Source organism: Solanum dulcamara, chromosome 4 (genome assembly GCF_947179165.1).
Source record: "Solanum dulcamara chromosome 4, daSolDulc1.2, whole genome shotgun sequence".
NCBI lineage: Eukaryota > Viridiplantae > Streptophyta > Magnoliopsida > Solanales > Solanaceae > Solanum > Solanum dulcamara.
The window spans coordinates 48,268,192-48,274,534 of record NC_077240.1 but is presented as its reverse complement, the minus strand read 5'-3'; positions in this window follow the sequence as shown (position 1 = coordinate 48,274,534).

Here is a 6,343-nt window from a genome sequence, read left to right as displayed (position 1 = left end):
AACTATGTGTTGGTTGAAGAACAATCAGAAATTCATGTGAATCCTCTTCAAACTCAAGCCAGCTCTACTGAGTTGTGTGTACCTAATAAAAGAGCCATATCAGATGACTCTGAGGATGAATACAGAGCTATTCAATCTAAAGATGAAGAGGACCCAGATCAAAGGGAACAATCTCATGATGAGGATGAGGAAACTAGTGCCCCTCTTTGGAGAGCACTAGATGCTACCACAGATACTACAACTCAGGATGAAGAGTTGTAGGTTACTAAGAAATAGGGTTTATCAACCAGGGGACAGCAGGACAAGAAAAAAAAGCAACAGATCACTACCAGTTCAGATAATTCTACTTGGAAGAGTAGCATCAACACAAGGTCCAAATCTTTGAAATCTTGATGATGAATATAATATGCTGGAATGCAAGGAGTATTGATACTCAAGGTGCCTTGGATAGACTCAAAATACTCCAGGATTATCACAACATTTCTATGATGGCAATTCTTGAACTATTTGCCAATCAATCACAGCTCAACCACTACAGAAATTAGTTGAGAATGGACAGTGCTATTCATAATCCCAATACCAAGATTTGGTTGTTTTGGAACCAAGATATGGATTGCTCCATTTTAGATCAAGATGAACAGCAGGTTACTTGTAAAATCAAACATGTAGCTAATCCTAATTCTCATATTATTACATTTGTTTATGCCAAGTGTAAGGATTATATGAGAAGAAGTCTCTGGGATAAGATGCTGCAGTATGCTGACACAAACAAGCCATGGTGCATTATTGGAGACTTTAATGTGATCACTGATGTTGAAGAAAAGCTAGGAGGGCAACTATACAATATGAACAAAAGTTTTGAGTTTATAAGTGTAATTGAAGCATGTGGACTTACTGATTTGGGCTTCCATGGTCAGAACTTTACATGGTGTAACAACAGGGACATGGAGGCTAGATTATGGAAGAGATTGGACAGGGCCATAGTGAATAATAGGTGGTTAGAGATGATGCCTATGACTATTGTGACTCATCTTGCTTCTACAGGTTCAGACCACTGTCCTCTTGTACTTGAATGCAAGGAGACTCAAAGTAATATTATCAAATACTTCAAATTCCTTAATTATTGGGTGGAGAATGAGACTTTCCTAGATACTGTTAGATCCTGCTGGGAAAGACCAATAAAAGGTAATCCAATGAGAATTTTCCAATTAAAGCTTAAGAGAGTGGCTAAAACTCTTAGTACTTGGTCAAGACAGCAATATAGAGACATATATGAAGCTGTCAAAGAGTTTGAAGAGAAGGTAAAGAAAGCGGAAGATGCTCTCATCCAGGACAACTCTGAAGACAATAAGATCAAGCTGAATCAAGTGAATGCTCAATACATTAAATACCTGAAGACTAAGTAATCAATCCTTAAACAAAAAACTCAGCTTTAGTGGTTTAAGGAGGGAGATGCCAATTCCAAATACTTTCATGCCATCATAAGAAGAAGCAGAAGAAGATTATTCATCCATCAGATTACTGATGATCAAGATAACACTATTCATGGAGATCAGAATATAGCTACTGCAGCATGTGACTACTTTGAGAAGATCTTTACTGGTAAGGAAGAGGTCATCAATGAAAATATTCTAAGGTGCATTCCCAACACCATCACAGATCAACAAAATCAGTCCCTTAATGCTATGCCTACTAAAGTAGAGCTGAAAGAAGCTGTTTTTTCTCTTAGTGATGTATCTGCTGCAGGTCCAAATGGAATTAATGGCAAGTTCTTCCATACTTGCTGGGATATCATTAGTGATGACTTATTAAACTTGGTGAAATTCTTTTTCTGTGGTCATTCTCTTCCCAAGTTCATCTCACATGCATGTTTGGTTCTACTTCCAAAAGTAGGCCATCCTAATAAGTTTTCAGACTTCAGGCCCATATCTCTCAATAATTTTACTAATAAAGTCATTTCTAAGGTTCTATGCCTCAGATTAGCTCCCATTCTTTCTCACCTAATCTCTGAAAATCAGTCAGGATTTGTCCAGGGAAGAAACATCTCTGAAAATATCATGTTGGCACCAAAAATCATTCACAGCACCAAAAGACCTAAGATTGGTGATAATGTTGTTATCAAACTAGACATGGGCAAAGCCTATGAAAGAGTGTCTTGGTCATTCATATGCCTTGTTATGAGAAGGATGGGATTTGGAGAATTATTTATAGATATGGTTTGGAGGTTAATGGCCAATAATTGGTATTCAGTTATTGTGAATGGTGGTAGGCATGGTTTTTTCCATTCTACAAGAGGCCTCAAACAAAGAGATTCATTGTCCCCTGCCCTCTTTGTAACAGGTGCTCAAGTTCTTTCAAGAATGCTCAATAATATGCATCAACATTACCTGTACAAAGGTTTTTACATAGAGAAGAAGGGCCCCTTGACTAATCATCTGAGCTTTGCTGATGATATAATCATCTTCACTTCAATGTGCAAATACTCTCTCAAACTGATCATGAAGACACTCCAGAGGTATGAAAAAAGTTCAGGTCAGCTTATTAACAAGGAGAAGAGTCAATGCATGCTCCCTTTGAATACCAATCCTAAGATTATGTCAAGGATCACTTCCATCACTGAATTTAAGCATACTCATGGTCCTATTACCTATTTAGGATGTCCTCTATATATTGGAAGACAAAGGATCATTTACTTTACTAGTATGGTGTCTAAAGTGACCTCTAGAATTAGAGAATGGCAGACCAAAGTCCTCAGCTATGGAGGGAGAGCTGCTCTTGTGAAGTATGTGTTGCAGTCTCTCCTAATTCATCTTCTATCTGCTATCACTCCTACTGCCACTACCCTCAAACAAATAAAGTCTCTTATAGCAAACTTCTTTTGGGGATGGGATAAAGAAAAGAGGAAATACCATTGGGCTTCATGGGACACCCTCAGCTATCCAATAGAAGAAGGAGGTATTGGTATGAAAAATCTTAAAGATGTGTGCCTAGCATTGCAGTATAAACAATGGTGGACCTTCGGGTATAAGAAGACTCTATGGGGGAGCTTCTTTAGGGCCAAGTACTACCAAAGGGCTCATCCAGTAATTAAGAAATGGGACACTGGTCAATCACTTATGTGGAAACACATGATGACAGAGAAATCTGACATTGAACCTCATATACAGTGGCACATTAGTTCAGGTTCTTGTAGCTTTTGGTGGGATGATTGGCTAGGAATTGGCCCCCTAGCCTACCACAATGACTATCTACCTAGACTTAACAATATCACTATCTCTAAGTTCTTGGTTAATGGAGGCTGGAATGAAGAGAAAGTAAGACAGCATGCACCACAACACCTTATACACAAGATCCTTAATTTTTCCTTCAAGTATCAACCTGACCTCTCAGATACAGCCTGCTGGAAATTGACCTCAGATGGCAAATTCACTTGGGCTTCAGCTTGGAACCACATCAGGCAAAAAAAGAACAAAACCATGACTGACAATAATATATGGCATAGGCATATCCCTTTCAAGATATCTTTCCTTATTTGGAGAACTCTCAGAAGCAAGCTACCTATAAATGAAAGTATTGAACACTTTGGTCATGTACCTGCTCAGTGTTCTTGCTACTATAGGCCAGGGTGGGACACTATAGATCACATATTTATCTCTGGACACATTACTAGACACATATGGAAGTATTTTTCTGACTGCTGAGATATACAACATAGCAGTAGCCCTATGAGAAGTAAGTTGATGAAATGGTGGTTGTATAAACCAAATAATGAGGTATATAAAATCTTATTGCAAGCTACTCCTATATTTATTTGTTGGAACCTATGGAAGAATAGATGTGCTAGGAAATATGGAGGCAAAAAGTCAAGCAGTACTAGAGTGAGATTTTTAGTTATCAAAGACCTCTATATGCTAATTTTCACAGCTTTCCCTTACATTAGCTGGCCAAGTGACTGGAAGGGGCTAATAGCTATGGTGGAGAGATGCAACCATGAAATGAAAATCATCTAAGTTAGTTGGCACAAACCTGCTTAACTTAACAATGATGGAAGTGCTTTGGAGAATCTTGGAAGAATTGGAGCTGGGGGCATCCTAAGAGATCACAAAAGAAAGCTTATTTATGCCTTTGCTGCACCACTTAGATTTGGATATAATAACCAAGCTGAGGTGCAGGCTGCTCTGATGGGCATCACTTGGTGCATTCAATATGGCTATAGCAGGGTTCTCTTGGAGGTTGATTCTGAATTACTTGTGAAATGGCTAAAATAAGAGATCACACATCATAGACATGCAGGAGCTGATTATAATGCTGGATTACTTTCAATATAGCCACATCTATAGAGAAGCTAACTTTGCTGCAGATACTCTTTCCAAGCACAGCCACAGTATAGACAGCATGTTCCAAGTCTACAATGTTCAACAACTTCCAAAGGAAATAAGAGGATACTATATATTAGATAAAATGGGGATGGCAAGTTTTAGAAGGACAAAACTGAAGAGGATCAAAAAACCTCCATGACTTATATACCTTATCTGTAATTGTAGTATAGAACTCTTTATGTATAATTTCATAGTTAGAAGTTTTGTAAAGGGGAGAGTCTCCCTTGTTTATTGCTTTCCTAGAATAATCACCTTAACAGTAGAGGTGAGGACTAGAGTAGTTATTTCTTCTTTGTTTTTGTTATGCAGGTACATAACTGATCTGTAGCACTTGAGCCAACACTGGGAAATGCATTGTTTGTTTCTTTGTGCAGGCACACTAAAGTTTTGCAGCACTTGGTTATGGAGATCCAGCATAATTCCAGTAATTGTAGAGTCCAAGAATCTGAAGGTTGATACCAACACAGATGCAGCACCCAACAACAACATCTTCAACATCTAACAATCTGTAACTAGAAGAAATATAGCTGTACACTCCAAGCCTGCAACATCTCAACCAACATTAGGAATTTTCCTTTCCTTTTCTTATGTTGTGCAGACTGCTTCAAGAAGACCAATGGATCCAACAGGAGCAGCACACAACAACAACAAGAGTTGCAGCAATTACACTACAGATGCAACAGTCACTAAAAGTAACACACAACACCAACATCCATCAACAACAACACTCAACATGTTCATGGAGTTGCAGATTGCATACTGATCTACAGAGAAACACTTATAAATACTGCAACCTCCAACAATGGATAAGGTAATTTTCCAGCACCTGCAGATCCCATGGAGATGCAGATTGCATCACTTTGGATTTCCTCCAATACAAATTAGTCAAGAAGATCAAACACCAACATGAAATCCCCATACTTGATGTGCTGCTAATCAAACACTAATATGAAATCCCCATACACTATGTGTTGCTGCTGCTGGTTCTTTACTATGGCTAATTATAGCTCTTTTGAAGAACTTGAGGTTAGGACTTTCTTGAACTCGACTAACCTGGAATCGATAATTCAGAAGATGAAGATGACTCTAGATGAACAAGTTAACATCATGAGTTCTCTAGTTTTACTGTTTAATTTGTAACTAAGTACTTCTTAACTCTTTAAGAATATTAAGTTAGGATTAGATTGTAAAGGGGAGAGTCTCCCTTGTTTATTACTTTTTTAGATATTGTGAATAGAGAGGAGTCCACTCATAGGGTCTATACCCTTTTTTTCTAGTATTTAGAAAGCACCATATTGTATCGGAGATAAGTTGCCCGATATTAGTAGGTTAACCGACTTATGAACCACTATAGGATTGGAAGTTAGGTTTATGTCCCCCTCCTTTTATTTTCTATTTTCATGTATAATAAGGCTTGGGGTGCTGCTCAACCCCTGGCTGTGCACGAGAGGTGGGATCCTCGTGTAGGGTCTATTCCCGAAAAAAAAAAAAAAATGAATGAAGTTGACGGAGGTCTACCCGGAAAGTAGTCTTCCCAGCCAACATAGGGGGTTATGTTTGATTCTATGTGATAGCTCGCATGGTCTTAAATGTCGCTTATGGTCATTTTACCACAAAATGAATGTTTTAAAGGATATCTATATGATTTATTATGCATGCATTACATTATGTTCCACATTACATAAATGTTTTAATGTTTCCTCAATGTTCATGCATCCTTACATACTTAGTACATTCAAAGTACTAATGCATACTTTTTTGCCTACATGATATTACCATGTAGGGACTAGTGCTCCTCCTCGTTCTCCTCCATGTGGCTAGTTGAGATTTCGTTTGAAGACTACTTTTGGTAAGTTCCAATGTTTCGGGAATAATACTCCTTTATATTCTTAGGTTATGATATATTGAGATCTTTTACTATGGAATTTCTTCTATTATGATTGAGGGTGGGCTAGGGACTTGTC